The sequence below is a fragment of the Bactrocera latifrons genome, unplaced genomic scaffold (genome assembly GCF_001853355.1).
Source record: "Bactrocera latifrons isolate USDA-ARS-PBARC rearing strain unplaced genomic scaffold, ASM185335v1 scaffold_304, whole genome shotgun sequence".
Classification (NCBI taxonomy): domain Eukaryota; kingdom Metazoa; phylum Arthropoda; class Insecta; order Diptera; family Tephritidae; genus Bactrocera; species Bactrocera latifrons.
In genome coordinates this window covers 177,433-204,309 of record NW_017536675.1, presented here as the reverse complement: position 1 = coordinate 204,309, position 26,877 = coordinate 177,433, and the positions used below count along the sequence as shown (strand labels likewise).

The window sequence follows — 26,877 nt, the reverse complement described above, 5'->3', positions numbered from 1 at the left end:
AATTTAATTATAAAAAAATTAATACTAAATATTCTTAATTTCAAAATTTGCAAGCAGAAAATCAATTAAAGATTTTTTCACATTGCAAATGAAAGCCGTTTGTGGCATGTACATACGCTTGGATGGCCATCTGTGCGCGCGTATTCTATATTATTTACGGTTGTATTTATTTGCATGCCCCGCTTGTGGTATACAACAACTCTGTCGTCAGCCTAATAAATGCAAGTCAGCGACCCTGCCATTAGCAACGTCACCAAATATGTGCGTGTGTGCGTGAATGTCCTCGTTGGCGCACACACACACTTAGGCATATATGTAAATACATTATAAATATATATTACTATGCCAGCATATGTATGACGCTTTAATGGTAGGTTGTACGCATTTATACGCGCTGTTTGTATGTGTATGTGTGTGAGCTAGCGGATGTTGTCTGTGTCCCTCGCGTACGCTGACCGACTGAGTAACGGGGACCGAGTAACCGGGCTTACTTTGACACAACTCCTACAAAGATACATATGTATATTAACGAAAGCATGCAAGTACACACATAAACATATACACAAGTACACATACACACTCCTACATACATGCTTGTTCGCTTTGGTTGTACGCGCGCCTTCAATGACCGCTGCCGAGTTGTATCAATTTAAGTGCCATCACTACTCGTACTCACCGGCAGAAATGGAAAAATAATAATAACAACAACAAAAATAACGAAAAAATTCAACCAAAAAATAACGGTGTCTAACTTGCTTAAGTGATTGCTTGCGTTGCACTGGTGTTAGTGTAGTTGTTGTCGTGCGCCAGCGTTGGCTCCTGCCGCCAGCTAGCAGGCAAATATATTACCTTGCCCCGGCTTGTTGCACAAACTTCCATTTTCCCCCATTTTTTTCCGCCTTAGTGTATGTGCACATGTGTGTGTGTTAGCGCGTGTGTGCTGTGGCGCGTAGGTGCTTTGTGCTAGCAAAGTGCTTTTTTGACAAACCAACAATTACTCCAAGAAACAACAACAATAATAACATGAATAACAGTGTATAAAGAAAAAATACAAAAAAAAAAAATAAAAAATCGTTCGCAAAAATATTTTTTGTTGCTGTTTTTGTGTTGCGCTACCCGGCGAACGCATAAATATTAAAGTTTTCACAGCGCGCCGCAGCGCGTTTGTTGCCGTGTGCGTGCGTGCCACATTAGTGTTGTACGACTCCTGCGCTCCACGTTCGCTCGTGCTGGTGGTCCCCTGACCTCCACCTGCCAGCCAGCTGTGATTGAAAGTGCCGCAATGTGGTGAGTATCAATTTGGTAGACCTGCTCGCCTAAGCAGCGTGTCACACACACATACACATGTTTATATATATGTATATATATACACATTAGTGTCTCTTGGCCTGTGTGGCAGCCTAAATTTACTTGTAATATTGCCACTTTCATTGAACTTAGGCGCATCTTTGGCCCGAACGTCGTCGCTTCGACGGCGCAAATGCTGCCTAATGTTGCATGCGCACGCCCACAATATTAAAAGTATATTTCTATACTATATATATTGTATATATACAAATATATACATATATACATCATGTACTGCAGGCGAGTCCGTAATTATAATTTCAATTACGCTGATGCCGCAGTAAATTAATTACACGTAATCATCACGTACGAAACGGCGCGCGCAAGTGTATGCAACATTTAAATGTATGCGAATATTCATGCATGTATGTGTGCGTGAATGAATGTAAGTACGTAAGTATGCTTGTGGCATGCATGTTACTAGCTGTTGAGTGCGCGCTGAGTGCTCGTTTACAGGCGAGTATAGTGTTGCAAGTTTGGCTGTGGCAGGCAGGCGCACACACAATTACACACACGCACTTGAATATGAGTCTGAGCGCATGCATGTATGTGTGCGCGCAGTTTTTTTTAACTGTTTCCATCAGGATGTTTGAATTTGTTGCCATATCTGTAATTTGGCACTTTGAGGAGGCGGCGCGCTCGAGCTGCTGGCGGCGGTACTAAAGCGCTTGCTGCCACTTGCTGCGTGCTTCATTCGCTTTTAATGTCTGCGTTGTCAATTGACGTTATTGCCACATTAGCTGTAACGTCTTGGTCTTGGTCTTGGTCTTGGTCTAGCCACCAAGCTGTTGCCTATTTCCCGAACTAATCAGCATAAAATGTGATTTACGAGTGCGTGGCAAGTGGCGGCGTAGTAAGTGTGGCGCGCGGCTAAGCATGCAACATACATTAGGACTTAATCTATGGTATAGGCTAGAAGGTAGTTGGGGAAAGCGGCGTAGCAAATGTAATAAAATAAATAAAGTGAAATTAAGGCTACGAAACGGAGAAAGGAAATTATAAGCAATGAAAAAGAAAATAAGAAATGCAGCGGAAATAAATGGAAAAATAATCAGAAGGAAAAATTAGCAGCAAATATAGTACATATGTTTGCCACATATTTCGTGCGGCAGCTGTATGTAAAGTGTATGACACAACCAGCAGCCCGAAGTCAGCAGTCACCACAGAAATTTTGCGGATTTTAAGTGCCGAAGTGCGAAAGTTGCAGTCAAGCTGAGATTTTTAAATTCCAAGTACGGTCGGCAAATGGAGAAACAAATATTTTCGTTCATTCTTTAACGGTTTTTTTTTTTTTTTTTTTTTGTGTAAATACCGCTTAAATAATAGTGATTTTATTGTATCTCATACTTCACCTAGCATGAGTGTTCAATATTTATTTCGTAGTACAGGGCAAAACCAAAAAGCTTTGACATTCTATTGGAATAAAAGCATATAACACATGTCATCTTGCATGAGATTCTTTGATTCCTATTCTTTATTGGCGTTGTCGTAAACTCCTCCAGAGCGCCAGTCGTTCTTCCTTTTCGCTCTTTTGTGCCAAATGAAGGTTCCAAATGCAGACAGGTCTTTCTCCACCTGGTTTTTCCAACGGAGTGGAGGTCTTCTTCTTCCTCTACTATCATCGGCGGGTACTGCGTCGAATACTCACAGAGCTATTTCGTACTATTTCGTACAGCTCATAGTTCCATCTACTGCCGTATTCGTCAAACCCGCTGGAGTAAAGATTCTGTGTGCTTGTTCACGGATGTATCGAAGCTAAGGTGGAGGGTAGGAGTTGTAGACTTCTATCAGAAGCTCTCTTTTAACTATAACTTCACACTACCAGACCACTGTAGTGTAGTGTGTAGATGTACTTCTACGTTGGCTCTTTGGACCTTGAGCTCTGTGAGCACCGGTCAATAATTAGAAATTGTGCGGTTGTGAGATCCTTCAGGCTTACTTGTCCTCTGCTTGCTCTTAGCAAAGTCAATCCAGCTATAATTGTGGGTGTCATTGTCCAATTAGCTCACACAAAGTGCGGCTAAATATTTTGCCAGATTGTTGGTCAAAACTGTATTGAAGAAGGCGAGGAAGAATCATTTAATCTTTCTTCTCTACTTCCCAGATTTGCCTTACCTAACTGAATGATTTCGGTAGACGTACCTTAAATTTAAAGCACTTCGTCGATCTATGAGCATCTGAGAAATCCAGCGCTATTTTCGAGGTGCGAATAATAGAGATCGGGTTGTCACAGTTGTACTTGATGAGTGTTTGTAACCGATTCAGGACTCAGTAAAAGAAATAATGGCGTATTATCGGGTCATTGTATATTCTGAGCAATATTTTTTTTTTTGTTTCGAAACCCCCAAAAAGTTAAAGCTGAATGTCAACTTAGTATCAACAGGCAATACTGCGGTATAATCACAGCATGAAATGTTTTTAAACAACTCTATAACAACTCTATTCACCACTGAATGATGGTCCATCAGAGTTTCAGCCGCGGCTTAGCACCACAATGTAGTGAAGCAATAACTATTTCACCAACTATACAGTGTAACGTAAAACGACACAGTGATCTGCAATGACTTGAGCTATGCAGAGTCGCTTGCTATTTGCCATTTCACAGCACGTATTGTTGAGGGGACACCCATGCAACACCAGTCGAGGCGTTGTTGATGCTGGTCACCAGAGCGCGACAGATACACAGGACACACAAACAACTGCCATAATGCGTGGTAGCTTCGTGCTTCACACTTTTTCGCAGTCGAAAAAAGTTTTACCCGCAGCTTGCCTTCTGCTGAGCGTTATTACAGCGTTAGTCTGACGTCGGGTCGACAGGATTTATTGTAGGTCTTTTCAAAGTGTAACACGAGGCGACACGAACTCACTGCATAGGCGGTGTGCGGTCTCTGTTGTGTAGGGTCGGCGGTGAGGCGTTGGAGACAGCAAAATAAAAAAATAAAACAGATGCTGTAAATCCAGTGACAAAACCCAACAGCAACAAAAATAGACGCGCACACACAAACTGAAGAAAAGAACAGTCGAAGCTTGTAAATACCCAACTTTGTAACAGTTAAACGCAAATCAGTGAAAACGGAATGGCTGAGTTCAAAATTGGAAGAAAAAAAAATGGAATACACAAAACAAAAAAGGAGAACCACGCGCGCAGCACAAAAAAGTTTGAAATGCAAATGGAAATCTTGAAAAATCACTAAAAAGTGACTATGAAACGTGAGCGAAATGTAAAGAAAATTCGGCAAATGACACAAAAATACTGTCGAAGGCCGAACACCAATGAACTCGCACAGCAGTTGCGCGACGTCTATAAACCACTGGCTTGACTGCTTCACAGGCTCGTGGCAGGCAGGCACGACTCACCAGCCAGTCGGCATAAGCCGTGAGCTTAAGCGTATGCCTTTACCGTTAACTTGCCCGTTATAAAGTAAAGTCGTGGTGTGCTATTAATCTTATGGCTACACAGATACTCGTAATTTGCATAGTGAAAACGGTCAAAAGTGGTCTCCTCGCAGAAAACGGCTTAGGAGTGACAACGCGGGTGGCAAAAGCAATTCCAAAATAGCTACAACAACAACACTAACAGCAGTAATAATGCTAAAGCAATCATTGGCGCAACAGTAGCGTTCGCATTTATTGAAATATCCGCACGAATGTGTGGCTATTTAAGATAAGCGTCTTTCCTTTATTTGCTTTTTTATACGGTCGGTCGGTCGGTCGGTCGAAGTCTTTGGTGGCATTTGCCGCATCATGGTATTTTCTTAGACACCCACGATGTGAAGCTCATATTTGTAATAGTAAATGGTGGCACAGTGTGCCGTGAAGAGTGTGGACAGAGTGCCGCAGAGCTCAAGTAAATATTGTAATTTTGTTTTTGAGCTTTGTGGATTCAATACAATTAGCGGCACTTGTCAAACTAGGCTTTGTAGTTACTTTGTCTGCAGAAGCTGCGGTGACTAAGAAGTCACCCGGGGGAGTGTTAACTTTTTAAAATGAGACATTTAGCATAATTTAAGAATCATAAATTCTTGCGGCAATTACAACGGCATGGAGTTGCTGCTGAGGACTTTAGTCATTGTGACACAAAAATTGTTGTACTATACATATAATATATCTCAGTATGGTATCACGGGTTTTGTTGTTTTTAAGGAACTGAATTACTAACGAGTCGGCTGAGGCAAATGAATATCCTTTCAAAGTTTATTGGGCTAAGTAAAAGACTATTCAAAAATCAGAGAAACGTTAAGGCTTTCAAAAATTAACGAAATTTTCCATATAGGAGCTTGATTTTAAACGTATAGTTTGATTAGCAGCTATATGATATTATGGTCCGATATAAGCGATTTTGACAACTCAGCAGCTCCTTGTAGAGAATAGTATCTGAGATCAATATCTCTATATATTCGGGTATATACAGACGGACATGTATAAATCGACTCAGTTAGTCAGCCTGAAGCCTTAGTATACCTTGTTCGGAATATATCGAGACCCAGTTTTCGAGTCACATCAGAACTACCTCTTCAAATTTTCCTAAATTTGATAATCTTGGATTAAAAGAGATCTCAGCCGAAGTTTCGTAGAAGCAACATTTTAGAAACCACCTTTATCTTCTTGTTTTTGGATAAAGACACCGCTTACGCGGTTATAACCGAGTATACAATACCGCATCAGTTGTTCTTTCTTTTCGCTGGATGTTCCAAGTAGTGCCAGGTCCTTCTCCACCTGGTCTTTGCAATGGAGTGGGGGTCTTCTTCTTCCTCTGCATCCTCCGTCGGGTACTGCGTCGACAACTTTCAGAGCTGGATTGTTTTTATCTATTCGGATGACATGACCTTGCCAGCTGCTGGAGCCGCTGCCTTTTAATTCGCTAACCTAAGTCAATGCCATCGTATAACTCGTAAATTAACTACGGTATTCCGCGTTGAAAATGCTCAAAGCACCATAAATCTTCCGCAGAATTTTTTCTCGAAAACTCGTAACGCCGACTCATCAGCTGTTGTTATCGTCCATGCCTCTGCACCATATAACAGAACAGGGGCGATGAGTGACTTGTAGAGCTTGGTCTTTGTTCGTCAATATAAGACTTTACTTCTCATACTCAGTCCGAAGTAACACCTGTTCGCAAGAGTTATTCCGGGGTAGATTTCGTTCTTGTTGCTGTTATTGCTGATTTCAAGATAGACGAAGTTATCTACGACTTCAAAATTATCACTGTACATTTCCAGTGTCGGAAATCAGATGCCATGACAGCTAAGGCTACATAAACGGAATGAACCCGAATTTCTATCAAATTTAGAGATATGAACTTGGCAGCATTTTTTCAATAAAATTAGCTGAGAGGAACCGCGAGGCTTAGTGATACACGTAACGCTGCCGAGGTTAACTGATTCTTCTCGGTTCCACACATTTTATGTACGGAATTTATGTTAGGAATCTTTTCGATATATTCTTTCATTCAACTAAGTAATTCCAAACATATGTATATCCTTTTCAAGGTAACTACATAGAAAATTTGATGGATCGGTGTTTTTTGTAAGGAAAAACCTAAGATAGCGTCTACTAAAATGATATTCGAAAGCGTGACCGCGACTGCACCAATCCGGTAGATATCGCTCTGAAAGCTACCTGGTGTTTCAATACTCATATATTGGTAGTTAATACAGCCTGTCGAAGTCTCTACATCGTAGCTACCTCGGGGGTTTTCTTTCTTCTTTAGCAGACTGTCGAAGTCTCTACGTCCTAGCGAACTCGAGGCCTTTCATTATTCTTTAGCTTAACCGATTCTTTTTAATATTCGCTAATATTTCTGGTACGATAGCCTCTCTGTGCGAGGCATATCATTCTCTTTAATTTCATCTGCTATATTCACAAACTATTCGCAACAATTAAACTCGACGCTTGCGAGCTTCGGTGAGACCAAATAAATATTTTGTTTATTTAATCACGTCGAAATTTTGTTTGAGAACTTTTATTTCATTAACAAATGCAGTGCTCACGTGCTGCGTGGTGTTGAGCTCGCGCTGCTCATTTGTCATCGACAACAGCCATTGTGTGCGTTACATTTCGCAACTCACGCGCTACACTGTGCCAACGCAAATTTCCCATATTTAATAGAGAATTATATTACAGTTGGGATCAGCATCACTTACCGGATCAACAGAAGTTGAAGTAAATGCAAAAGTGCAAGGGGTGGTAGCCGAAAAAAAGGACAATTCTGGGCAGCACTCACTTACATCGCCGCCGCTGCCACCACATACAGACACATATGAAATGGCGCTTGGGATAAGATAGTGCGGCATTGTGTGGTGTAGTGTATGATTGTGCCGCAGCTTTCCGTTCGCCATTTGTGTGTGTTTGATTTTTCCTCTCTTTTACGGCTATCCTGTTCGTTATTTCTTCATTGCTGTCTGCCGGTTGGATTTCCTTCCGTCCTTCCTGTGCGCACACACGCACACGCACTCACACTTACACATACATATATAGTTAGTATTAAAGTTGTTCGTAAGCTCGAGCTTACTTAATTACACATGAGGAAATACTCACACACATACACTCACACACATACACCTAATTTTACAATAAACGAGTTTACGTACTTTCTTCAGCATGCTGTGTGTTTTTGAAAAATTTCTGCGTACACAACGCATGAATTTGATAAAGTGGAAGCAGGAAGCTCAAACTAAGGCATTTGAGGGAGTATAAGTTTAAGTAAGATGCGCTAAGTTGTTCATCGCGAAGTGAGACCTAAACTAGCGGAATGCATTTATAATTCATAGTTGTTGCTTTAACGGGAAATAAGAACAAGCTTTCACAAACAAACTGTCTCCAAAATGCTGATGCTGGTTTGGCAAAAGGCAGGCTCCACCGATTATCTTCTTCTTTTTCGCTGTTCGGCGTCAATTAGAGACTCAAAGTGTGTCCAGGATGGATTACTGGGTAATAATACTCTCATAGCTGGAGTGTTTTCATCCATTCGGACGACATGTCCTATTAGCTACTGTCTCTTAATTCGCTAAATTTATCGTTCCATCGACTGCGGTACTAGTCGTTGCCATCGCGTAAAAGATCATAAATCTTCCACAAAACCTTTCTCTCGAACACTCCTAAGGCCGGCTCACCAAATGTAGTCAGCATCCTTGCTTCTGCGCCATATGGCTGTTTGACATCAGATATTTCGTCTTGTCCTCTTTCTCAACCAGACCAATTTGCTCCACATCTTTCTCCAACCAGGAGGCAGCAGAACTTACCAAAATACCAAAGCTATCGATGTCATCGGCGTAAGTCAGTAGTTGTACACTCTTGTAGGAGATTGTACATTGTATATTTAGATCTGCAGCTCGTTTTGTTTTCTCAGGAGTCGATTGACGAAGTTGTGCTATAAGTAGTCGCTTTGTCTGAAACCTCGTTCGGTAGCGAACGGTTCGGGGAGGTTCTTCTCGATCCTGACAAAGGCCACTCCCAAGTTAATGGCAGTCAGAGAACTTTCCTTACTTGCGTGTACCACATAGGAGTCTGTACAAGCGAATTCGTTGGATACTCTTTTTTCATCACTGAAAGTAAATGTTGTAGATAGTATGTAGGTTAGGTTAGATTATATGGCTGATCCCAGGGAACAATCGCAATTGGATAGCTTTTGATCGGTCCTTTTTGAAGCCGGTAATTCAATTTTAAGTTTCGACAGAGCCAATTGCGCCCGTTAAAAGAATGAATAGACATCTAATTTTTAATCTCGACAGATTAGTAGGAGGGGTTGAGATCCACTTATTTTTAGCCCTGATTGCCCAAATTCGGGGCAGTTAAAACGAAAAAGATAGTAAGATATTTCCATCTAGTCTTTTTCCAGGCAGCTTTTGTAACTGGCATCCAGTTAGTTGTTAACCTTACTGAATAGTTAAAACTCCTCCTCTTTAAAAAAAATCATATCTTTACTTAGAACTAGAAAAATCTTGCCATCGCAGAGGTACTGAGAGTTACACAACGCTCACCAAGCTCGCGATAGCCCATCACCGAAGGGGACAGCGGTGCTTCGATCAATTGCCACTCCAACGACAGTTAGGCTAAGGTGCCCATCCATGCGAACTCATCTGCTTTACAGTTGCCTGCGATTCCCCTATGAATTGGTACCCAAACTAGTCTTATCTAGAAGTAACCCGCTGCCACTGATACTTAGTTTAGAACTTCTTTTACCAGCCTCGAGTGCACGGCGAGTGAGTTCAAGGCCAGTATAGCCACTCTACTATTGGAGTGGATAGTCAGTTTCATAAAGGAGGCGGCGCTTCGGAAGGGTGGACGATATCAAAATGATTAATAACAAATTAATGGAATTTCTGTATGGAATTTTGTAGACCGACTGGCGTATTATTCCAATGAACGGAAGGTCTTGGTAAGGCTATAAAGAAAAACAGTTTCTACTAGAACTGACATGAAATATAAAAGATGAGACAAATTAATAAAACCCTTACGAGTATACGCTTAAGAGACTTTGTTTTTGGTTCATATGAACATTTTCTTTTTTGACCTTCGATCTTCTTATCCAAAGGCATAACTTAACCTGAAAATAACCATAAATGCAAAATGCAGTTATAATCTCTGAACACTTTATGGTGGACCCTTAAATTTACACGTACACTCATCGCTTTTGCATTTATTGCGCTCGTGTGCGTAAGTGTTAAATTTATTTATTCCTTTATATTTATGATTATATGCTCGTGCTCGTGCTCGGGCGCATTTATGTGCCTTAGCAGAACGTTAACGACACCAACTGCCTTATGTCGCTCTAGTCGTTCGCATTTATATGTATGTATGTATGTGTGTGTGTGTGTGTGTGAATGGTGGAAGTTAATCAACTGCGGTGCTACTTTCTCAACAATTTGGCGCATTCAAATTGATTGCCATCGACACATCCGTGTTGCTCGGTCACTCGGTCGTACGGTCACTCTGGCGTATACGTACTCGAGTGGCACTCACTTTGTGTGCACGAGTGCACGCACACAAACACATGGGCACATTGAAAGCATACGTTGCACCGTAGTGTGGCAGTTCATATTTATATGTCGACAGGGAAAGCTAGAGAAGTCTGGTAGGTTTTTGAAAATATTTTTTCGATAAAAAATACCGTTAATTGTACTATCATGGGCTTCCAGACATCAATATTTTGAATGTGCCAAAATGAGTCTCCTACGATTACATCACTTCTTCTGTTTTGGAGACAGTGAATAGAAGAAATTCACCCTCTTGGCTTACTTTGGTACTCCTTGACGTGAAATGTTTCATCTTATGGTTCCGCAACCACTTGCATCACTTCGTTTAGAGAGGTTTTTCCAAATACGGGGATTACGAGTTCGATGAAAGTTGCCTATAAAAAGGCTCTGTAAGTTATCATCGACATCCGGTCAATACACATACAAGTGAGATATGGAGGGAATGCTTACGGCTAGCCGGCTCGTGTTTTTTGGGCATTGGGAGCAGACTAGTCGTCACTTCGGGCATGGTATCATACTCAACTTTGTTAATGAACTCGGGTTAAGCTTAAATGCGACCGAGAAATGGAGACTGACGAGGCACTAAGCACACCGTTTTCTCTCCCTGCTAGAGAAGATTGGACCAAAGGTTCTACGATCGACAGTTCCGACGACAAAATCTACATTTGGTGCCTATGATTGCACCTCTTTTTGCAATCAACAAATCAACCATGTAAAATATTACTAAAGCCGATTAGACCACAACATGGTTGCTGAGGACTTACTTCCACTTCATTGACATATCAATTGCGCCTTATTTCAACTCAAACGACAGCTAAAAGCAAGAGCAGAAGTAGTTAACGGCTAACAGCTGCCAGTGCGGCCAATAGGCGAGTATTTATGCTACTTGACGACTGTGTGCGTGTCAAAATATGCGCACATTTCTTTTGCCTCATTGCTTTATAGCGTTATTTTTTTCCAATGTGCCACTGCATGTGTGCGTCACTTTTTGCAAGAAGCAGCTGCGACAAGCGTGGTGACGAAGACGCCGCCGACAACAGCGACAGCAATAGCAGTAGAGACTGCGATAAGCGCAACTAAGCAGCTGGCATGGTTCGTGACGGCGGCTGCCCTGCCAAGAGACTGTGATTTCCACAACAAATGTTAGTTGAGGTTATGGTATTGGCTTTTTCGCGCTGTTGACTAAAGCCTTACAGTGGGTGGTTTCTGGGTTGGCATTTGTGGTTGACGCGTCGCAAAAGTCAAAGCGAAATATGCCTTTGCGCTAACGCATTGATTCAATTAAATACGGGCGGACGGCGCGGCCTGCCAAACACATCAATGGCACACCCCTGCCATGTTGTCATCGCCGCGCAGCACAGTCACAATGAGAAAGCCTCACACAATGCCTGCGTATTTGTCTGTGCCTCTGCGTCGTCGCGCTCGCTTTCGGCCAGCTCCGCACTTACAATTACAGCGACTGAGTCGCCACACAACACTACGTCACGCCACGCTATGCCATGCCGCATTGAACGCCGCCTTTGCCTTGTCTTTTCGTGATATCTTTGTGCCGCATCATTGTATGGTGTCTTTTTTGTCTTTTGTCTTTTGTCTTTCCTGTTTTTTCGTTTTTGGGTTATTTTAGGCGAAAACCAAAGCACAAACGCGCATCGACCGCAAATTAGATATGCTTGAGGGACTGGTGTGGACCATTTATGCTGTGTGTAGTTAACTGCCAAACTGACACAGTGACTGACTGACTGACTGACTGACTGACAGACTAGCTGTGAGCGACTCAACGACTGACTAAGCAACTCTCTGTGTAGTTGGCTAAGTGCCTGCCCAGCTGCCGGTTTTGTCTGGCTTATACCCCCAACTCTAGGCGCCACACTCTGCGCTCCGTGCTCCGCGCTCCACCATTAACAAAGCTGAATGGCTTACATTGTCTAGCTAGTTTTCTTGGGCCACTCTAACGCGCCTAAGGCCATTTTACGAGGTGCTGAATGAATGAGTGCCTGTTTTGGTTGCTAGGTTGGTTAGACCTTTAAGTACATACATATGCAAAGCCTGCGGGTGGGTTCTCGTGCGCGCCGCAGCAGTAAAAGTCAGTAAGAGTGCGCCCAAAAAGTCATACAAACACACACAGCCACACATAAATATGTGTGCGTTTGCTTTATTTTAGGCATTTAGCATATGTGTTTGCGTGCGTCCGTATGTGTGTTTTTGTTATTTTTGGTGCGGGCGTATTTTCGCATTTAATGCGTTAACAACTATGCTCTTCGTTTATGACAGCATTGATAAGCCGATACGGACACGACAAGACGCTGGTGGCGTGAGAAGCGAACACAAAGCAAAAAATAGAGAAAAAATTCAATAAAAATAAAAGTAAAGATAAAAAATTCAATAAAAATAAAAGTAAAAATAAAAAACAGAAAAGTATAATAAAAATTGAAGGCCTCTTAAAATAAAAATATTTGCGCATAAGCGTTAAAATGTTTACACAAACAACACATTTGGCTCAGCTAATGGGCTAACGACGCTTGACGTGTGGACTATGTAAATTTTCAGCGTTTTATCGGAAATAAATCCGCTATGTTTCAGCAAATTTACATATGGCATGACCGCGAGCTAAATTTCCGCCTCATTCACACTCGGTCGGATCGGATGAAATGTGTTTGTTTAGAGTTTTATTTTAATTGGCGAGCTTGCGAATTTTCACGGCATTAAAGGATATAGGCTATTAGAATAAAGTTAATGCTAATTTTAAGCCATTTAACAGGCGTTTATGTACGTGAGAGCTGAAGTTTATAGTTTATTGTTTCATCAAGGGAAGGGAAAAATTCATCAAGATTGTGAGAGATTCATTTATGAAGGAAGCTTAGAAAGGGTGAATTTCATAAGTATGGGCCTCTGAACCGAAAGTTGGAACAGTAGTTCTCAATTTCGAATATTTGGAGTTTACATAATTGAAATGGTAAGTAGTAAGCAAAGAGTGTCAAAATAAAGTGGAAATTAATAAATTTTCAATATATGATTTAAACCATAGATACATAGACTATATATGATTTGAATTTCCAAGGCAATTCGGTTATTTGTTGATTAGTCATTCCTGACACCAGACGATAGGAAAATATTCAAAGCAAAGTTGAGGTCTCAGCAGAAGGAGTTTATTACTTCTTTGAACGCTCATCAAGCTTTCGTGGTTACTGTCTGGTTAAAAAATGGCAATGAATAGACCAAAGCAGCTCCCATTAAAACAATATCGAAATAAATTACTTTTCTAGTTGAAGTAATTTTAAAGCGAGACCAAATTGAGCTTGTCAACCCTTTTTTGAAAAGTACAATTTAAGCATTTTGAGAAACAAAAATGATTTATACACAAAAGTGGCATGCTCCGTTAACTTTCACACCCGCATAGCTGCATGGGTCATCCATCATGTCACGGGGGTGGAGTTTGATTTGTATTCAAAATGAAAGGATAATTGGCGTAAACCGAAAGTTGGTGAGCTGCCCACTCTCAAGTGAAGGGCAAACCAATATTTATCCACATACTTCAATTATTAACGGTCAAATATTTGGTTATTGTTTGCACTTGCTGAGGTTGCCGACTTCGCTCTGTGATTTATTGGCTTAATATAAATATGTTTTAGTAAGGCTAAGAAAAAAATGAATTTCGTAGTTTTATATTGAAACATGAGTGAAAGCGTACGCGTGAGTATTTAAATTGATATTAAAGTAATGGTAAATAATAATTACAACTTTACAGTAAAGTACTAGTTACCGGGTAGTTACTTTCGGATGAGTTTATTTGTTGATATATTTTGGTATTTCAGTAGAAAATGTGTTAAGGAAACAATTATAATATTTTTATAAACTAGTGACCGACTAGTTATTTTCGGGTGAGTCTATGTTTTAATATATTTTGGTATTTCGGAAGAAACTTTGTTAATATCTCAATCAACTGAGTAGTTTATTGACTAGAAAAAAAATGTGTATATAATTAAAGAACGTTATCGCAAAAGCTGAAGGGTTAGTTCGTTTACATTCAGTCAATCAAGACTAAATCTACTCAAATCGTCACGCTGATCATTTAGACATATATTTTAAAGCGCCTCCAATATTTCTTACTGTATAAAAGGTACAAACATCATGGCAAGCTGAAAAAGGCCCACTCTATAGGGGCGAACATTATTTGAATTAAAAATTTCATATTAAGCTCTATAACATAAGTGCTGGCTTAAAATAATAAAAAAAATATTAATATTTTACTCAGCTTAAAAAGAGCGCTTGCTATTAAAAATTTAACGTTTCAACACTTTTATTAACTTTTTAACCCAAAATTTTACTGACCACTCCTAATGCACATATGCGCGTTTCTTAAAATAACAACAAATATAAGTTGCAATAAAAATGAGCATAATATTTATAAGAGCGCCAGTGTGTACACCTTCAATATGTACTTAAGGAAAAGCAATAATAAAGCTGCCGTTTTAACCGAGCCATTCAAATCTACCAAAGATCACCCAGCGCGCTGCCTTACACAGTCGCGCACGCACTTCCCTCCACAAATCCAACATTTCCTTGGTTACTTGCCGCAGCGCCATTGTTTTCAGTACTACCCGCGCTCCGTACGCTGCGCTATGCCTTCCGCTTCGTTGATTGCGCCTCCGAGCAGCGCTCAGACTAACTTATGCGACGTCTCTACACTAAGCTCTCTACTAAGAAAACCTCTAGGCGACCGAAACTCTTTCCATCGACGGTGGCGTGGGCGCACGCACTTATCGCAAAAAAAGCAAGAATAAAAAAACAAGCCCGCAGCTTAACAGCCATCAGCGCGCACCAGCTGCTGTCGCGCGACCAGTCACAGTGTACTTTGAACCCTTTCTACCGTTGCATGTGGCACTCCGCCCCCAACCATTGGCAGCATTCATTCACGCCACTTACGCGTCTAAGTAAAGTGGCGCTGGGAAAATGTGTGCTGCATTAGTCAGTTACATCAATGAATGACTAAATGAGTGAATGAACAAATTTGTGTGCATGTGTGTGCGTGAGCTTGCGCGTGAATTCCTTCATGAATTTTGCTCCACAAGTTTTCCATTGCCTATCAGCGCTCCCTTTTTATAGCACTCGGTCGGCGCTGCGTATGGTGCGCGTGTGTTGCGCGCGCGTTTGTCTACGTGTTTTTGTGTGTGTGCGCGCGCGAGTGTGCTTATGCGTGTACGCGCGTAATTCTAATTTAATTTAATTTCACGAAGTATTTAAAATTAAATATTAAAAAGTTTTTGCGCTGATGACGTTGCGACTTCAAAGTACCAGGCAATAAAACCAACTCTCCTCCTTGTAAATTTGCCAAAGTAAAACAAATTGAACAAAAAGAAAAAAAAAACAAGTAAAAAAATAATAAAAATGGAAATATAATAAAGAAAAATGCGTTTTAGCTAGAATGATTTTTACGTGCACGCACGTTTGCTGTTTGCTCGTTGGCAGCTGTGGGCTGCCGGTACCGCGCCATTATTCAACGCCTTTGCGCTCGCTCTGGTTGGCTGGTTGACGGCTTAGCTGACTGCTATACCGGCGCGTAGTGGAGTGGCGCTGATAGTATGGGATATGTATACCCAATTAAACAAAGGGGTTAGCAATAAGGTCCACATAAGGCGAAAGTGTAGGATCGTCAAGGCGCTGTTAAGGTAGCACAGGTCCAAAAGATATTAGCTGGTGCTATAAATACAATTTGAAACTCTTCTCCGTGCTTGGCACGTTAAGAATGTGTCGGGCTATGGACTCTTCAGGTCGTATAGTGCTGAGCTCGTTTCATAGGCCCTACTGAAAATAGTGTATAGCTTCGAGCCAACCGAAATAATATCCTAGATATTCGTGAATTGAAGCTCTGGGGAACTACATTGGGTTATGAGGACCTAGCGCATCGCTTGAGAAGAGCTCTGTAAAAATTATCTTCGCCAAACACGCTACCCGATCGACTTTTAAGTTCGCACAGTTCCAATTGTGCTGAGCCTGACTCATTTACAGCGCCTTAATGTGTGCTTGCCATTTAGCGACGTTGATGGCCGATGTCTGGATATGGCCTGCACCAAATATCTACAGAATCTTTAAATATTTAGGTATGATCAAGCGTTTGTCTTAATATCTGATAGAAGTAGTTGCCGTTCAAATTTACAGTGTTTAATTTTTCAAACTTAATATAAAAAGGGTTTCCAGAAACTGTAGCAGACACCGTTAATGCGATTTACAACAGCGCTTCAGTCTTTCGTCCTTTTCGTTGCTTGACGCCAATTGGAAATACGAAGTGTAGTCAGGTCCTTCTCCACCTGGTCTTTCCAACGAATTTGGAAGTCTCCGTCTACCTCTACGAGTACCGACTCCCAGAATAGTAGCGTATATCATGTACAGCTCAGCGTTCCATCGACTGCGGTATTCGCCGTTGCCAATGCTCCAAGGTCCATAAATTTTCCGCAGTACATTTCTCTCAAAAACTTGCAACGCGGACTCATTAAGTGTTGCCATCGTCCATGCTTCTGCCCCATGTAGCCAAACGGGGATAATAAGTGATTTGTAGAGTATGATCTCTGTTCGTCTAGTATCGAAATGCTTCATAGGGAGGAAGTAGGAAGTTGTAGTTTGTCAAAAAGATCTTCTTCTTTAACAAAATGAAAGCTGAATGTTTTTTCTTGAAAACTTATGATATATGTATGTATGTGAATCGTAGAGTTGTTGGGCTTCACACAGAAATTGGAAGCTTCATGCTTCATGCTGAGAGGAATTTACTCTGGAATTCGCTCTCCAGCTCTTAGGAATATGGAGAGAGTTCAGACTACTTATTTCCTCAAACCTCAACACGCACTTTTTCTTACAGCGACCTTTAATGACTTCAAAGGTGAATGTAGAGACAAGTGTTCTATCAAAGCTGTGGGAGACCAATAGTCGAATAGTCGAATTTCCCAAATACTATTCAAAAATATGCAGTATGATGCAAGCTTTGAACTGTTCTGCAGCTAAACTTTGTACTGATTATAATTTCCAGATTTGAAATTGAACTTCGATAAAGGGAAATATCTTGTGTAAGTCGTGGAATCAGCGCCAAAGAGCCCGACTTTGACATATCAAGTAAACCCGGAGTGAACTTTTTAAAACTCTTCGCCACGTTTGCCATAAAGTATCGCTATCACAATCTGCCAACATAGCGCCGTATTAATTGAAACCCCCTTTAAATTCACATGTGTGTGTTTCCGGCTTCTCTAGTTAGCACTCGGAACGCATGGCTGGCTGGTTGGCTTGGTTCACTGCTGATTACTCCAGGTACATCTGCGCTTAACACCAGCCGTTGTCGCTGTCGCTGCCGCAGCACCACTAACCACTTACGAGTTAACAAATATCTGCACTAAAGGCACCCCGCACACCGCCCGTCGCACGCTCCGGCAGCGCGACCACCCGCTTTTTGTTTCTTGCTAGTTAAAACGTGCTCAAAAGAGCATTGGCCGCATTTGTTGTCACACAGCATCGTCGCGTTGTGTTTTTTTACTGCTGTTCTCTAGTTGTTGTTGTTGTTGCTACTGCTACTATGTACACATGTTGCAAGTAATAGTAGTTTTCGTTTTCGCCGGTAATGTTGCTGATGTTGATATTGACGTTGCTGCTGTTGTTGACATTACCGGCTGCCGCACCGGTAGTTTTGCTCGATTGTTGCTGCTGTTGTTGCTGTCGTTAACATAACACTTTGTGTGTTTTATATGTGGGCGATGGCGTACAACGATCTCTGATATCTGATTCTGATAGGTGAACAAAATTGATGGTTTGTGGCACACTTGGTGGCAAGCGCCCCCACGCCTGCGTTGCGTGGCGGCAAGTGGAGCATGCGAAGCTAGCCGCATTTTTTTCCACATTATAAACACGTACACGCTTACCCACACATACTATACGTACATAGATGTGCGCGAGCATGTGTGTCGACAAATATGCTTTTCATTTGGTTGCATGCTGCGTTTGCCAAAAAATTTCATCGAGTTTCCACAGAGCTTGTGTTTCTTGCATTGTTGTGTGCATTCTGGTTTTACACAACTGACTTTCATGAGTTTATTTGATTTAATCTCGAAGAATGCAATTCTCCTCAATAATCAAAATTGAAGATTTTGTTTACTATTGACGACTCTTTATTTGTGTTGCAACAAATATTTTGTGTGATTGACCGTCAGATTTAGTTTGATGAAGTACGTGTGACTATTACTGGTCATGGTCATGATTTCGAAATCGATCCGTCATTTCGAGAGGCAGCACCCACGTTATGAATGTGTTTGTACGAGAAAAAGTGTCTCTTAAAAATTAACTACGCAAAACTGAAAGGAGGAGTTGCAGAGTCTGTAACATATATATTTAGTCTCAAACTAATATGAAGATATGACTAGCCCAACGGAGAAACCTTGCTTTGCCACACAAGTACATAACATGGCTTAAGTGGACTTTGACCGGTCGGCTTGTAAGGAAACTACATACTCATACATATGCTATGCTAAGGTAATCGATCACATTAATTTTTTTTTTTTTTCAGAAAATGCACCGTTGCCTTGGGGAGTAGTATGATGAATTTCATGAAAGTATCTCGTCAAATGAAAAAGTTGTCCATACATAAGCACTTGATTCTGAGCGTACAGTTTGTATGGAACCTACATGCAATAGTGGTCCGATATCGGCAGTTCCAACAAATAAGCATTCTAGATCTGAATTACGAAAATTGATAGACTAGTTCGTATATATTTCGAGCCAAATTTTGTTTAGCGGTGAAGACCAAAATGAAGAGTTTCAAGAGTTTGTGGGCCGGTGGATTCATCGGTCCCTATTTCTTTAAAACTGATGTCGGTAAGAAGGCAACCATTAATTGCGATCGTTATCGCGCCACTTCGGATAAACCCGTCTCTATTCAGGCTTTGGAGCAAAACATCATGCGTATAATTGGCCAGTTGCCAGTCGAAAGGCTGGAACGGGTCTTCGGACTCTTTGGACTCAATTGATGGACTATCTGAGAAGTGGCCGTGGCTCTCATTTAAAGAGATAATCTTCAAAAATTAAATGTCAAATGTTCTTTCGAATGCTAATATGCATTGCCCATTAAATTTGAAGTTTCTCTGTTTTTTTCTTTAAAATAGTAGGCAACCTTGAAATGAGTTTTGTAGAGTTCCTTTTTGGATGTTAAAAACATCGTGGCACGCTTAGTATACCCTGTTCAGGGTATAAAAAATGATATCGCGATGTTCAGATGAAATAATGAACTCGATTCTCTAAAGTAAATCGATTAATGACCGGCTCATTAACCGACTAAGAAGCAAAGTTCGAGTATTGATAGTTAAGCTAAAGCTCTACTTTGGAATTGATTTGTCTCCTACCAATTCATAAAAACTGAAATCCTAACGTTTTTGCACAAAACCTGCTGTACCGTAATGGTTCATATGTGTGTCGATGAAACGATATTCATTACATTTCGTCAGATATATATAAATATTTTCATGCTGGGACTCTATTTTGCGGCCTGTTTTATAACGCAGGAAGATGCATGAAGTGGTAGGGACAAATTTGAGAACAAATTTGTTTACGAAGACTGACATCAGCTTCTGAGAACTTGTTCGAAATGGACAACTCTTATATGGTTTAAAGCAAAAATTCTTTTAAACTAAAATCGACTAAAGTGTTTTGGCAGTATAGGTCTGATTTAACTCTAAGAATATGAAGCCAAACTTCCTCAGTTGGTTAATATTAACCGTTTGAAGTGGGGTCACAACTCCTCAATAGTCTATTACGAGAGGGAACTTATCCTCTAAAATCCTCCAACAGCTAGAGGCAGCTTATCCCCTAGGTGACTAAGGTCTGGTAAGAACTTCACTGCCAATAATGAAGAAATACTGATTGTCCAGCTTTCTGACAAACTTTGATGGAAAAGATTAATGTTACTGTAGCTACGGCCTCAACAAACGCGCCGTTTGGCTATGGGTCTGATAGGGAATGAGGGCAAGACCCACGTCACTGTTGGCATGCATAACCAAAAAGTCGGACATACTCGGATTAAGTAAGCAATTAAGAAGTAAAGTCCTCTCTCGACGAACAAAGACCAATAGATGAAAAAACTACCATTGAAGAAGAAGATGCAGCACGCGGTGAAATATGTAACCTATAAGCTCACTATAAACATAGAAAATTGTTCGCTGAGAAAAGCTGAAAAGCTTATTTTTTAAAAGCAGAAAACTAATTGTTGCATACTAATTAATTAAATGAGCTCTCATCTCCAGATTATTGCTTAAAACAGTTTTTGTACAACAAAGTTCAGCTGTAAGGAAGCTGCAAAACTCGAAATTGAATGAATTTCAACGACCTCGGCATACGGTGAACTCACTTAAAGGCCTATTAATCGCTCTTAACTAGTTTCACTCGAATAATTGACGGTAATATATTGCCAATTTCCACTTACATCTTCATTAAGGTCACATTGATATCCGCCAAATGCTGGCTTGTCCATAAAAATAGCATTTCGCCATTGTCTTTGCTTACGAATCGACATTTTTACTTAAACGGCTAATGGAATATAATCACTGTGCCGCTCGCAGAGCGATAACTGCCGAATCATTTGGCGTGGAATGCGTTGCTATCGTCGTTGTCGGCGCGACAGACATTGGCTGTCAACAGGACGTTTTGATTATGAAGAAGTGGTGTGCCTTGGAGTGCCTTGCAACAGCGCCAGCTGTAATAATAAAAATGTTGCCAACAAAAACAACAGCAACAATCAATGATAGCAAATAGCGCGCATACAAAGATGCATTTGGCTGTGAGAAATGCAAGAGGAGGAGGAGGAGACAGCAAACGGCCGTTATGTTGAGTTGAGAGGGGGCAAGGAAGGCGCGGCGCGGCGCAGCGCATTGCAAGGCGGTGGTGAAGGGGTATAGGCGTTGAGAGATGTTGGAGTGGTGTTGGCATGATGGCAGAGATGTTGAAGACGATAGTGTTGACGTTAGTTTCCTACATAATAACTGGTTGTTGTTGGTGGCACTATTAATATCATCGTTATTGTTGTTTTTGCTGTTGTAATTTGTTCGTTGTTGCTGCTTGGGCGCGATTGGTTGCATTTACGCTTTTGTTGTTGTTATTGTAATTGCATTTGTTGTTGTTTTAGCAGTATTGCTTGTCTTGCTGTTGTTTTTGTTGTAACTGCTGCCACTTTCAATAACACAATTGCAGTTGTTGCAATTGCATTTGTTGTTGCATTGCCAGTATTGCATATCCACTGCAGATCAGCAATCACATAGTGTTGTTGTTTTTGTTTTTGCAGCTCTAATTGTTATTGTTATTGTCGTTATTGCTGGTAACAGCCAATGGTGTTAATGACGCTGTCGTTTTGCTGTTATGCTCACCTTTTGTTCGACACTTCTCATTTCATGTACAGTAACATCATCACACACACAACAACAACAACAAAAACAACAATAGCAAGAAATTTTTAGATTCAGGCTAATTCCCAATCTAATGGCTTCACTATCAACAACAATTGAAGCGAACAAAAGCCAACCAACAGTAAGCCGTAAGGCATTTCAACTTCGGATGCGGACAAAATGAGAAGCCACAAAGACACACACACACACACAGCATAGACTCACACACACCCTCACCCGGGCACACAGTTATAGACTCTAACTAACTGTATATAAGAGGCCGGTTGTGCGCTCATAAGGAGCGCTTGCAGGGCGTGACAAGAAGTTAAGTCATCGTGCGCCGCAATTGCTTTCTTCGTTGTCGGGACGAAGTGTGCGATGAGTGCGAGGCTGGGTGCGAGTGATTGTGGCCGACTGAACCGTTAGTCGGGCGCACTGGGACGCCGTCCGTTAGGCTATTAGAGCATCAACTCAATCAGCCACAAAGTGACAATGGCTTCAAAGGCAGCACACAAAAGGCAAAAAAAAAACAAAAAAAAAAGAAAAAWGCCCAAAATACAAAAACAAAAAACGAGAACACATAGTTTAAGTGAAGCAAATACAACAATAAAAGCGAAAGGCAACGCAATCGACGAATGCAGGCAAGCATGGTAGAGCACAAGTCGAAGAGGAAGCGAGAAATAGGAAGCGTGTTAAGCGTAGCGTGCGCCAGCTGCCGGCAGGCATTGCCACGAAAGCTATGAAGCTTTTGGAAATAGTTGCAGATGCGGTTGCACTTGAAAAGCTATGGACTTTTTCATACAGCCGCAAAGAAAGGAACTGTCGGCGCTCGGTAGTGGGGGTTGGTAGGAAGTAGGAAGACTGTTGAGCGAAAAAAAAGTGTTCCGGAATTTCAATTGAAGTTTTGCTGCAAAACTCTTGTGCTATTCAGGCGCGACGAGTGGAAAATTGAGTTTGTGTGGGCGTGTGCGTATATCCATGCATACAGGGTGACACAATTCGTTTTAGTGCTGTTCGTAGTTGTCAATGGCTGCCATTCCAACTATCGGATACGCGCTGGAGTTAGGAGGCGATTGAGTAGGAAAGCCTTACCTCGACTGAACTCGTGGACATAACTGATAACCGAAGTGATCTCGGAAAGCTTCTTCGCTAAGCGTACAAGTTCAGTCTATCGTACTTTCCAATCAGTTAGTACTATAGTCTGTAGCGGTACAAGTATACTATTAACTGGATGATGACCTCATGTTTAAGAATTTAAATTCTGACCTCGGTTTTAATCGGTTTTTAGTTCAGGCCATATCGGCTTTAAGAACGATTAATTATATTTTTTATGATAGAAGATGAGAGATTATCCGGGCTCTCTACTCAAATCTATGGTTTGGAACTGGACGAAACTGTCGGTTGGTCTGAGAAAAACTGCCATAAAAGAAGTAAAGAAAGAAGCCTTGACGTTTCTTTTTTCCTGGAATCCACATTTTGGTCATGGTCTAAATATTTTGAAATCAGTATAATATTTCCTCGAAAATGCTATTTGTGTTCTTCCAGAATTCAAAATTTTCACGAAAGAAAAGCTAACAAGTTCATCCTCTTCGACTAACTAATCCATGATACCTTTCGGAATAAGCAAACTTCGCAGAAAAAGCACTGGCAAGCGACTCTGATTCGAAGAGCTATAGTATTCCAATCGTTGGGATGACTGAAGTCTGTTAGATATTTGCCTACAGCAGTTTTTGAGGTATTTTATGCCGCAGGTACTTTCAATAGAAGGATTCGACGAAACCCTTCACAAACTCGTAACGAAATACGACCAAGATAGTTGCAAGAAGACAGTAAAAAAGGCAATAACCTTGGGATTAGTCTCATCGATTACGAGCTTGAGTCTCTCAGACTTGCTTTTATAAAAATTTTTAAGAGCACTTTTCTATTTTTGGGATGTCACCGGCGCTGGATTCCAGCGACAAAAACCAGTTAGACATACCGCGAATGAACGAAGTACGTTTGGAAACACGCTCTACATGAGGCTACAAAACTGTTTGTATACTTCTCGAAGATTCCACTGACAAATGCACCAGCTGACGTGCACTTTGCACTAAGCTTTGCTGCTGGAGCAGAGGGCGGAACGAAGAGTAACCCAGCGCCAGCGCCATTTTGGAACGTGCCAATGCATTGCTGGCGCTAACCAGACAAAACCTGCGTTGTTGTTAATGACAACAATGCAGCTGTCAATATGATGCAACGACTGAGTGTGTAAGTAGGAACTGTGAAAGTATTGCCACATAGGCTAAAGGGACACAAGAAACTTGAGGGATATAGAAAAGAGGCCGCTGATATCTAAATATGGGCAAAGGCAATTGCAACGGCCGAACAAAAGCCACCAAAGTGCTGTCGCACCACTAAGTAGCAGCAGTCGGTTGTTGCATAGTTGCAGTTCGGCAGTTAAAAGAAGGCGCTCATTCAAAGCTTTAAAGTGATAAAAGCCGTAGTGCATCATTTTTTGCCAATTCTCTCGCTTTTGGGGAGGAGGCGCGCTGAACGTGGACTCAAGCCGACACTTACAAACAGCAATGGGTTTTGCGCACCGCTTGTTGGTGCTGGTGGTGTGCGGTTGGCATTGTGGAACCACAATCAGCTATCAGAAGCCATTTCGGTATCGCCACAACTTGCCACCCCTCCAGATTTCTCACCGTTATCAGCGCAAAGCATCTGCTTTTTTTCATGGAATATTTGTCGTATTGAGGTCACGAGCGGAAAATTGTGAGGAAATTGCGGAAACTGAATGAATGCAAATAAAAGTGGCGATGAAATTTCACAAATCTGTGGGCATCCACCACCACCAAGCACACGTACTACAGTAGCCGGTGTATGTGTTGTATGGACGTGGACACAGTGCTGCCGCTCGGCTGTTGCATCTCTGCAGTTTTTATACCCTCTACGGTCTGTGTTCAGTTTGGCACGAAGTTTTTAGTATCCAGAAAGAAGCGTGGGGGACACTAGAAAGTATTTACATACATATGTACATATATAATTTCTGAACAAATTGTTCAAATCGGACCACTATAGGATAGAGCTTTGATATAGACTGACCGATCTAACTGAAGTCCTTATACAGAAAACTTTTTCATTTGATAAGATATCTTCTCGAAATTTGGTCTAGAGTATTACTCCAGGCATTGCTTCAATCTTCGAACATATTGTCGAGATCGGGCCAATATAGCCATAGCTGCCATACAAACGCATTGATCAAAATCAAGTCCTTGTATGGAAAACTTTTTTATATGACAAAATAACTTCGAAAAATTTGGTATAGAGTATTATCCAAAACATCGCTATAATATCTGAAGAAATTGTTTAGATCGCATCACTATAGCATATAGCTGTCATACAAACCGATCAACCAAAATCAGGGTATAAATCTCTTCACACACTTTTAAGCTATAAAAAATGTAACTGTGAAGGGTATTATAGCTTCGTTGCAGCCGACGCTGACGTTTCTTCTTGCTCCATATATTTGTATGTATGTTTGTGTATGTGTGTTTGTCGATTCTGGCACAGCAAAAGACTCTTACAAATATTTATTTGTTTCTTTACGTGCACAATACTTTTTTAGCATTTAAACACGTCAGCATGTATGTGTGACTCAGTCCATTTGAGCGTGTGTATCTGTGTATACAAATGCATTAGTATATATGGCAGTGTGTGCGTATGCGGTCGTGCTCATCGTGCATGTCTCTGAGTAAAAGCATTTCATCGAAATACATAAAACAAAACGAGCGCAGCAAAAAAAAAGAATAAAAATGAAAACAACAAAAAACAATTCATAAAAACAAAAAAAAAAATTTAAAAAACCATAACAACAACAAACTACACGTAAAACAAATTAAAACAAAAGAAAAACGCTCGAAATACGAAACAAACACAAATAATATTTTTCCACGCAAACAAAAAAATAAAAAAAATACTAAATGGAAAAATATACAACAACAACTTTTTGTTGCGAAAAAAACGGTGCAACAACAAATGGAAAAAAGCATGAAAAGTTGTAAAATGGAAAATGGAAAAAGAATATGTACAACAACGCTGGGCATTACATCCTTGAGGCACTTGGGTGGGGTAGGAATTAAAAGCGCACAACAATTGTAACAATAACAACAAATTTCACGCTCTAGCCAGTGTGACAACAAAAACTCGACAACAACAACAGCTGCTGTTGCAGTTATGTTGCAATAGTAAATGCAAACAATATGACGAGCAATAACATTGGCAACAAACATATGGCAATGCAGATGAGTGCGCGCATACCGTTATAAAAATTGAGTTCCTCAGTAACGGCTATTAGGCCTGTTGGGAAGTGTAACGGCAAAGTTCGGCACGAAAAGCCAAGTGGGAAATGTGAGTTTTGTAGCTTGTTTTTCAGTTTGATGTGTTGATGGGGGGTCAAGCAAGCCAGGGGAAGGACAAAGTTTAACCGCTATATCAAGTAATTTGGAGACTTTCTCCCGGAAAAAACATACATAGGTAAAGGCAACTTGTTCAAAGTGACACATTTTCCATTGTAGTTCGGACTAATAAAGCTCGAGGGTGTCGAATATATTCTTGAAAAATGCTCTTGTGACCTTATATGAACCACCCCAAACCATCGAAAGTTGAATTGACTTCAATAGAAATGGACTTTAGTGGTATTTACCTCAATCTTATACTGATTGGTGCGATATTAAGAAGGATTTTACGACCTAATATACATAAATGAAATAAGAGGTGAAATTGTACGGAAAAGTCTAAGCCTAAATCTAATTCTAAGCCTAAGTCTAAGTCTAATTCTAAGTCAAAATCTAATCCTAAGTCTAAGACTAAGACTAAATCAAAGTCTAAATCTAGGTCCAAGGTCAAGTCCAAGTGTTGGTGTAAGTCTAAGTCTGAGTCTAAGTCTAAGTCTTAGTCTAAATATTAGTCTAACTCGTAGTCTTAGTCTAAGTATTAATCTAACTCGAAGTCTAAGTCTAAGTATAAGAGTAAGTATAAGTCTAAGTCCAAGTCCAAGTCTAAGCCTAAGTCTAAGTCTAACTCGAAGTCTAAGTCTAAGTCCAAGTGTAAGCCTAAGTCTAAGTCTAAGTTTAAGTCTAAGTCTAAGTATAAGTATAAGTATAAGTATAAAT

At 40.8% G+C, this 26,877-nt stretch overlaps 1 protein-coding gene across 2 annotated transcripts in view; it reads left to right on the top strand.

Annotated features, from left to right (window-relative positions):
- Positions 1 to 26,877, top strand: part of LOC108970658 — a 37,321-nt gene that overhangs the window by 1,584 nt on the left and 8,860 nt on the right. Inside the window, exon 1 of one of the 2 annotated variants that reach the window (XM_018936166.1) lies at positions 1,148 to 1,287. The exons of the other annotated variant lie outside the window; for it this stretch is intronic. The gene's annotated coding sequence lies outside the window, so the exon portion shown is untranslated. Of the gene's footprint in view, positions 1 to 1,147; positions 1,288 to 26,877 lie in introns of those variants that run through there. 2 annotated transcript variants of the gene reach the window in all.